Genomic DNA, 10,739 nt, shown 5'->3' on the forward strand with positions numbered 1-10,739 from the left:
GAACGTCGTAAGCTCATATTCTCGTGAATTCCTAACATAATTGCCGCATATTCTGCTTAATAGTCCTCATAATTCTAAGTAAAAGGCCTAAGATGACATGCATTTCTGCATGTCATCACATGCGTTCTAACATTAGAAGCCGTAGCATTTGCATCGAGAGATGATTTACTATTGTATGTGTATAGCATGATCACATGGCTTGCATTGACTAAGGTTGCCCTTACGATCACTCTTAAGTATTGCAATGAAAACATCTCCGCATTTTATCTATTTTTCCCATTCATTTATTTCATGTCAAGAGTTGTCGTGTCTCTACCTCCCATTCATATTCTCATTACGTTGTCTGTTAGCTAGGAGTAGGAGTAGTGTTAGCTTAGATACCTCCCCATCATTCTTTTATTCAACCGCTGCATGCACAATCATCGAATTCATCTAGCTACAAGTCCCTATGTTCGACCTTGGATCACCCGAGAAACTTGCGTTCGCGTTATACTTGACGTGAGCACAAGAAAACTTGTGACAGGATGCATGGTCATCGCATACATTTGTTAATGCATATTCATTCCAACGCATAACCATCGACGCATGACTATCAATGCATACCTTAAGAACATGCATCGTATATTGCGTCCAAGGGATTTTAGTTGTCGAGTAATTGACATCTAATTTCCCGTCATCAGGGTTCCCTACCATGTTTGTGTTCTTTCGAGCCACTAGATACATGTTAGAATGGGTTTAATTGTTCACTAGATGACCATCTATGTTTTCATATTTCCAAGTGTTCATAATCTCATGTTTTTTTTTCTTTTGTGAATTATAGTATGCTTGTCCCACCAGTATGCATGCATTTCCAGATATGTATGCATAGCCTGATCCCCGTAGTGGGGTTACTTACTGAGTGTTTTTATATTCACCTCTTTCTTATGTTATGTTTTTCAAGTAAGAGAAAGGAAGCACTGACGCATGACAAGAAGAATCTGTGACAATGCCATAGAACCAGTAGTAGCTTCTACATAGTTTTCATGTTTTAAAGTCAGTCTATGTTGTCTAAATTCCTCTTGGATTAGCATTTTTTTTATTCCAGTTCTCTGAAACTTTATGTTTTAATGATCGGGTCATTACATGATTGCACGTTCACAAGTAGAAGCGAATTTAGTATGGGCCTTATATATATATAACTGGTATAGTATCAAAACCGTTAGTTAGCCTAGTGGTAAATCTGCCTTCCAACCATCTTTAGACCTAAGTTTAAGATTCATTCATCACATTTATTTTTACTAAATTATATAAAATCTCATTAACAAAATTTTTGAATCCGCCCTGCAAGATTGCACCATCACAATGAGAAGTTCATCAACAATCGATAATTGAGAATTAAATCAATTTGTAAGCCATCAACAATTATCTTGAGGGATTATATTTTTGCACGATTTCCAACATGATTTGCATGATCACAGTGAAAAGTTCATGAATAATAAGTAATCGAGGACCAAGGGTACATATAGGAATTGAGACTGATGTCGTAAGTGAATGCACCAAAAATCTCTGGCCCACTGAATCACTGGAACCCTTGATGCCTCCAAATCAATTGGTGTGATCAATTTCAAATCCAGAGAAAACCCTCAAAAGCCAAGGGATAATGATTAAAAGGAGGGTTATTTGGGATGACAAACCCAATTCAGAGAGAGGTGAGCTAATGGGAAGGAAATGGGTTTTTTAAATATAAAAAATGGGCTAGAGCTTGATGGATCTTACTCATGAATATGATCTTTTAGTTTGCACTAATTTTACATTAATTTTCTTAGGGACCCTTTATTTATATGGTCAACAACACACACACAACTGACCCAAAAACGTGTTGACAAGAATTCCTACTATTTTTTTTAATATAATCCCTCGAGATAATTAACTAGAGATCAACCTGAAATTGAGACTGATAGAAATCTACCAGTGTTTATTAGTGATATGTATTGATTGACTACTATCATTGTCTATCGGTGGTAGGTAATGATAGAAAATCTAATTTTGTCTACCACTGCCTACCACTAATAGACAATGATAGTAATGTATCACCATCTATCAAGGACAGAAAATGATATAAAACTATCACTATCTATCAGTTATAGAGAGTAATAGTGTACTATCACTTACTATCAACAACAATTTCTATTAAGCTTCTTGCAATTTCTATCAACCTCCATAGTTGTATCAACAAAAGCACTATCTATCAACAAGAACACTATCTATTAGCAAAAAGTTTTATCAACATAAATTCACACAAGTTCTTTTATCATTGCCTACTAAGTTCTATTTTATCATTGTCTACCATTGATAGAGTGTAATCTGTGGACTGATTTGAGACTAAAAGACATTGATAGAGCATTATCAATTTCTATCACAATAGACACTGATAGAGCTATATCACTTATCAACTATCTATCAAGAATAGACAGTTATAAAGCCTTATCACTGTCTATCATTGATAAACACTACTCTATCATTGTCTATCAGCAATAGACATTGATAGAGCTTTATCGACTGTTTATCACTAATAAACACTGCTAAAACACTATCGATAGTGATAGCTCTACATTGATAAATAATGTAGATCTATCAATGTAGATATAGAAATACGTTAATCAACGATACATACTAATATAGATCTATCAATGTCTATCATCAATATTAAAGATAGGATCACTTAGCTTGAGGTTTATTTTGACTAACTTGAATGTTTTATTTTGACTAAGGTACACTAAAGATAGCATCACTTAGCGCAAGGTATATTTTAACGACGACGAGGAGGAGGAGGAGGAGAAGAAGAAGAAGAAGAAGAAGAAGACTAAATAATTTTACTGTATCCACTAAAAATTAATGTAGTAGGGATCGAATTCAGGGAGTCCTTGAATTTCTCAATTAAACAGTTTTTGGTCCAAGGTAACCAAAGGGGGGTTGAGGTTGATCGATTGTGAGAAAATTAAAATGCATAAAAATAAATAGAGTAATTGTGATAATAATGAGAAAAATTCCTAGCTTGGGTTATTAAGAAATTTTTCATTAAATATACTTGCTCATCGAATTCTCATAACATGAATTTCAATATTTGTTATACTTAATCGAATTAATTAGAAAAGCCAATTAATCGTCCCAATTATCTTATTAGCCTAAGTCAAATTAGATCAAATGCATACAAATCCAATTGATCTAATAGCATTAAGTTCAAAGGGAAAGTTAAGTCGAATATCTAACAGGAAAATCCTTAATTAGGCATTCATTCCACTCAATCGTAGGTTGACTAGAATAATGCTAGTCATTATCGACTCACAAGCTAAACTAACATATTGCTTCTTGCAAAGTAACGTATAATTAAATGCCATGTATCCTATATTAATCAAAAAGTAAAAATCATACAATCCCCAAGCATCTGATAATATGATAAAATTCTATTAAGGTAGAATTACGTCCCAAGAAATACAAATAAATTCATGTACAAATGTTCACAAAGTACACAAATAGGTAGAAAAATCCTGAAATCCAAGCTAGATTAAGTACCTTAGCCCACATGTCAATCAATAGGGTAGAGCTTGGATACATATAATGACTAAAAAACTAGGAGAAAAAAATGAGAGAAATTGATGGAAGTTGGCTAAAATCGATAGATTGGCAGAACCCCAAGCCTAGAAAGCACTGACGAAAATCCTCGTGAGTCAAAGTTCGGAGCATTGCAACACTCCAATGCAGCATCGCAACACTCCCACCAATGTACGCTATTGTCTTTCAGTGTAAATGAGCATAAGGGAAGGGTTATAACATTTTGGGGCATTTCGGTGATTTTGGCATTCTCTTTTTTGTTTGATGCAATTAAGCTTCGTTTTGACACATTTTGGCTTCATTTTGTCACTAACGCTCCATCATACCTCCTAAGTTCTCAAAACCTATAAAATAGCCAAACAAACACATAAAATCCAAGAACAATCCTGAATTAGGCGAAGTAAGATAGCACATTTTTAGTGCTATCAAACACCCCCAACTTAATTCTTGATCATCCTCGAGCAAGGTAGAAATAAGTACATAGTCACACAATAGATATGCTCGCCCAAATTGCATGGTTCGTTACTCAAGTCTCAACAATATCCTAGAATGTAACTTGTACTCAACAATGAAATCAATTCATAATCAATCAATGAAGCACAATTTAAAACAAATTCTAGAATTATTCATGCAAGAATAAGTTCAAAGCCCTTCTAGATAAGTCTTAGCACCCCATAATGGCATTAAATGGCTCTTAATTTGTTTTCTTCATACGTTAGCTCATGCTCCAACTATCAAGGGCAAAAAAAAAAACAAAAACAAAAAACAAAGCGGTAATATGTCAACTGAGGTGCCTAACATTAAATTTTACGGTACCCTAAACTTGCATTTCTTTTATCAAGGGGCATCAATTTTCATACATCACTATAGGGAACTATAGTAACTTTTTTCTCTCAAGTGTCCTAACTAATCATAGTAAAGGTAGCTCTTTCTATCCCTAGTCATGCATAACATTACAAGTTATTATTATTTTTTATGATATATCTTTTCATCGCAAACATATATCAACTAATTTTTTTTAAGCAGGCATAAAAATCATTTTTCTCCCTTAGTATTTGTTAGCTCTCAAAAAGAGCTAATATTATATCCTTAATCTTGCTATTATTGAGTGGTTCTTATGCATAATATGTCTATTTTGTAGCTAAGTCGATCTCAAGGTGCAAAAAATTCATTCGGGTACAAAACGAGTAAAAAAGGACTAAAAATGGGAGTTGGATGCATCAAGTTAAAAGAAGTCAGAGAAATTACAAATCTGCCATCAAGAGCACCGTTGCAACCCTCCTTTGACCCTCATGTGACGCTAAAAGGCAGTACGCACCATTTTTCGAATAGGAACGTAGTGTTGAGCGCCCCTACAAAACTCCAATGCAATGCTATAAGACAGAAGCATCAGATACAGGGTAGCATTGCAACGCTGGCCAAGACGTCAAAACGCTATAAACATCAATAGACATGGAGCTTCCACGCACGTGCAATGCAACGTTGTGCCAGCGTCGCGCCTTTGCCTCAACGCTTGAGGTCTGCTTCAACAAGGTCGTCGCAATGTTTTTGGCAGCATTGCGACGCTGCGATCCTGACATAAAAAGAAAATTTATTTTCCAGCTGAAGAGAAGGACAATTTTAAGCCGCAATTAGGAACAAATTGGAGAGTTTTTGACCTATATCATACAATTAATTTTTTCTTCCTTAAATCTCTTTCATTATTATTTTCAATTTCTCAAACATTGGTTGCTGATTTGAAGACGATGCAAGGCTAGGTAATCCCTCTATCTTGGGAATAATAGTTTAATTCAAATTCTTGAGGATGTTAAATTTTTATTATTGAACCCTATGAACTATTGGGTGTGATTTGTGTTTATCTTAAATGGAATTTGGTAAAATCAAGTTTATGAGATTCTTGTATGCGAAATTTTGCACGGTATCTTTGCATAAGTGTAAAATAGGTCGCGAGAAATACAAATTCTTGTGTTGGCTAAGACTTTTTCTGAACTCACACTTATTTGCCCTCATTTAGTTTCACCCAAGTAATCAAGCTATGAGTCTAGGCTTTCCAATTCATAGGGTGTCACAAAAACGTAACTCGATTCTTAATACAAATTAGTTCTAACATGGATCTCACTTAGATGGAACTATTTAAGACTAGTTTAGGGTCAATTGGATTAAAATCCTTAATTGACTAATCGGGCTATTAGGTCTCACTAATAGGTTGTGGAGTACAACGAGTTCACATTACCTTTTATATCCAATGAAAGAATTTGAACCTAACAAACTATTTCCAAGAGCTTTTTTATCGATAAATTCAACACAACTTTGCCCTCTATTTTCGTCTCGAACTTTATATATAATGCATATTGTCTTTTAATTTGTTTCTTTCACAACAAAACCCCGCATTGCATGGAATTCTTTAAATGGCCTTGCTAGTTCATAGTTTTCTTATGGACTCGACCCCGTACTTACTGGTTGTATTATTCATTCTAGTATAGGTTTTAGGCTCGGTGGATACATATCATTTTTTTTGTCAGAAAATTGTAGGCAGCAATGATTTAAAATCTCGGTTTAATAAATTGGCGTCATTGTCGAGGAAACTTGTTAAGAAGATTAAGGCAATTCTTTGAAGGAACTCTGGTGAGGAGAACCTTGAGCGGAAGCGGATCGACCAAAATCTATAAATTATCGAATATAAAGTTTATAGTAAACATACAACTAGATATGCATTTACAATTAAATTGCAACATGCTTTTAAACGAAAATGGGTTTCAAGAAATCTCATCTTTGAAGAAACTTTCTTCGCATTTCTCCCTCAAACAATCACGAACTTCTTGAAGACCTTCTTCAAGATAACCTCAAACCAAAAAACCTGGAAACTACCACAATGTTACTTTGTTATTCTCAATGTGAGAACCCAAGAGTGGTGGGCTCTGATTATTTTGGTTTAGAGGGAAATTTTAGGTGGACGAAGAGGATTGATAAGTATCACACAAGAACTCAAAAGTCATAGAACACTTCTGTTAACAATTCTCAATCAATCATTTTTCACCAATGTACCACAAGAAGAAGAAAACTATTCTCTTTTATTCTTCTTGCCATAATGAATAATCACCTCACTAAAATGAGTAGAGAGAAAAGATGGGGAAGGGAGTTGTAACTCCCTTTCTTATTATTTCATTTAATAATAATATAATATAAATAAACATGGTAACTAACTTATCATATTATATTTATATTAAATTATATGTTATATCAAATATAACATATAACCTAGAGTTTTAATATTGTATCACGTACAATATAAAGTATAATTTCTTTTCTCTATTTTATGGCATTTAATATAAATCATATTTATATTACATTTAACAACTATAAACCAATTCATAGAAAAATATATTTGAATCTCATTCAAATATTTATTTCCTCCCATTAAGCTATAATGTATCAAATACATTATGACAATTATATCACATATAATTGAAATAATTTAATTATACCATATATAATTAAAGCCCTCTTATTAATTTGAACAATTCAAATTAATCCAAAAAATGATTCTCAACTAAATCCTTTTGAGCTACTAAGGAGACCCCATGGACCTGTAGCTTGAAGCTCCAACGGTACGTGAATAATTAATTAAACTCTTTAATTATATTATTCACCATCCGTTAATTGTCGAGCACTTCATTAAAGACCGACAACTGCACTCTTCGCACTACAAATATATTTCTATGTCCATTGGATATAACCAATCAACAGTACGATGACCCTTCACAAATTGCTCATAAGTAAAACTAATACAAATTACATTTTTGTCCCTGTAGTTACATCTAACTTCTTAAGTACCACTGATTTCTCTAATGAATAATTGATCATAGTCCCACTATGACTAAACCCCTCTCGGGCCAGGAAAGGGTGTGGCGCCACATTGTTCAAGACCCGTAATCAGCCCTTAAGGGAGAAATTTATCTACTTACCTCTGATTTGGGGAAGGAGTGAATTCCATCATGTGTAGTTGTGTTCCCAACTCCCTAATCAGACGAATCCCTGTCGAACCTCCATCTCCCACCCCCAACTTAGATGGTTGGCTACCATCCTGAAAAAGAATAGAACTAAAAAATGCAGGATAAGTAGAAGTATGAGTGTTAGAAATAAAAAAATGTTTCAAACTTTTTCTCGTGCCTAAGAGTTAGGGCCTCTTTATCAACATCAATAATAACCCTAACAGCCTTTAAGAACGGTCAACCTAACAACATAGATGATTTAGAAGAGGAAGAATCAATATTCATATTAATTATGTAAAAATCAGAAGAAAAAATTAAGTCATTAACTCTAACAAGCATATCCTTAACTGCCCCCAATGGCCTAACCAAAGAGAGATCAACTAGCTGCACAAGAATATCAGTAGGGTGTAGCATATGAGATTGGAATTAAGCATAAATAGGAGCAGGAATAATATTAATAGTAGACTGCAAATCAAGCATGGCATGCTCAAACTTCCTAGTCCTTATCTGACAAGAAACAAAAAATGTACCTAGGTCACCATGCTAATAGGAAGATTACCTGGCAAAGCTAGCTCTTGTCTAACCATCTCTTCTTTCTTTTCCTCAGTAAGAACCTCAACCCAAATTTTCTTGTCCTTTTTAGCAGAGCTCTTGCCACCTGAAAACTAGACAGATTTGACCTCCAATTATGCTCAACTTCCTTTGCAACTACCAAATTACAGAAAAATGAGCACAAGGAACATTAGCTTTTAAATTTAAAGGTGGATCAAATTTTACCCCTCATTTTCCGAGCGAGCTGGCAATCTGCTCCTCAATTTCAACTCTAAGCTGACTTACCTCTCGTGAAGATGTGGATGAGTGAGAAATGCAATCTCACGTTCGAAACTACTAGGTTGTGAAACCCGGATCTTAATTTTCCTACTTAAGTAGGTAATTATGGGAATTGGCTAAGTGTAAGTTAAATCTTATGTTGAAGAGAAGAAAAATTTCTAAGTGTTGAAGAGATTTTCTTTGAGTAACTTTGAGTTGAGCCTTAACTAGTAAAAAATTTGGCTAAGTATGAAGTCAAAAAGAAACTATGAGTTTGCTGTTAGGAAACATTAACGCATGAGACTCTAATAAAACTAAGTTTATAGAGGTTATAAGGAATTAAGCATTGAAGCCAAGGACAACCATGCGTTGATCTTGTGAGTTTTGGATGCATGTTGGCCGAAGTGTTGGCAAGAGGCATTGCCCAAAGATTGCTCATACACTGGGGTGATAAGATGTTGCGTGAGCAAGAGCGAGAGGACTAGACATTGAGCACAAGGCGCTAGAACTGGGCATGCATGTTGACTAGTATGCACAAGGCGTTGGGCGTTGGAGTAATACGCGCGGACGATCGTGTAGTTACATGCGGCGCTAGGCAATACCACTAGACGATAGCAGTACATAATAGGTGATGGCGTTACATGACCAACATAAGCACTGGACGATAGCGCTAGATGATGGTGCTACACGATAAGCATGAGCATTACACGATGGGCGTTACACGATAGACACGAGCGCTAGATGATGGCGCTACACGATAAGCGTGAGCTTTACATGATAGACGAAGCACTAGACGATGGGCGTTCCACGACAGACGTGGGTTCTAGATGATGGCATTACACGATAAGCGGGTGTGCTAGACGATCGACGTAATGCATTAGATGATAAGTGTCAGCGCTTGCGATGAGCGAGAGATACGCGATAGCGAGATCGTTGAGAGCGATAGATCACTAGACGATGAAGCTATGCGATGGGGCATAAGTATTATGCGATAGGCGTAGGTGCTTTGCGATGGGCTATACGATGAGCGACAACGAGAGGGCTGGATGTTAAGCGACAGCGAGAGATTACTAGACGATGAGCAGAAGAGTTACATGATGAACTAGACGATGAGCCAAGCCAGGGTAGACCCATAGTGAAGTGTTCATGCGTTGATGGGGTTGGCGGTACACAAGGATTGTGAGGTTAGTTTGCATTGATCTTGTGAAAGAGACTAAGGATGTTGCAAGCAACAAGGACATGCTAGCATTAGTCATGAGGTATGCGTTAGCAAGATGCTAGGCGATGGTAAGACAAACCATGAGGCATTGAGGTGAGACCTAATTTGACCCAAGGGTGGTTATGCGTTTGTGATATGCTATGTGCTAAAGACATTCGAGGGCATGTGGGCACATAGGACAAGGCTTGAGCAAATAGCATGTGTGGAAGAGAAATGGCCATAATCCTAGTTGAGCACATGTGCCAAAGGTGAGCCATGCGAGAGAAGAAGGATATGCGGCCAAGGACTTGCGATGTCTTGAGTTTATATGGCTCAAGTGATACGTTGATGAGAAAGCCATAGGCTAATAGTGACTAACCAAAAAGAGGTTAAGCTTAAGTTAGTAGGAGGTGGACAAGTAGGATTTCATGCAAAGGAAGTGTACATGAGGAAGACAACTCAAAGTAGGAGGTGGATGCACCAAGGAACATGAAAACCAGTTAGGTTAAGCTGGATGAAGAAGAGGCTAACACTTCAAGCTGGTGGTGGCAAGGAGTTTCATTGGCAACAAGAATAGAAGACGCCTCGACATGCAACCAAGTAGGAGGTGTCGAGCTTGGAGGGACTTTGGATGCCTATGAATAGGGCCAAGGACTTCTCTTCAGATGATAACTTGAACTCTCTTCAAATAGAATTAGAAAGAGTGTATGAGGGCTGATTAGGAGGAGGCTATGCGTTGATCAAAGAGGTCACGCATTGGTAGCAAGACCATGCGTTGGTCAAGTGGTTTTAAGAGGAGGAAATGCTGTCGAACAGTGAGATCTGGGAGTAGCATCAATTTGGGACGAGGAGTTCTCCCAGAATACTCGTAGGTTTGGAGTGATTCCAAAGCTAGTTGAAAGCTGAGAAAGTCTAGTTTTCAAAGTAGGACTGCCGGAGAAGAAGCTCCAAGGAATCAGGCTGGAGAGTGAGGAAAAGATAGAATGGTCGAGCTCTCGAGTAAGCTTGGGCCAGTCTTGATGATTTGAGGATTCTGGACAAACCACAAGAAGTCCTGAGCTAAGATTTTAAGGTAAGCTTTCTGAGACATTTTAAAACATATTTGTAGAAGGAAGTATCTCAAAATAAGGCTTGGAATAATTAGTAAT

The sequence above is a fragment of the Benincasa hispida genome, chromosome 8 (assembly GCF_027475165.1).
Source record: "Benincasa hispida cultivar pf3 chromosome 8, pf3_genome.v1.1, whole genome shotgun sequence".
In the NCBI taxonomy this organism is placed as follows: domain Eukaryota; kingdom Viridiplantae; phylum Streptophyta; class Magnoliopsida; order Cucurbitales; family Cucurbitaceae; genus Benincasa; species Benincasa hispida.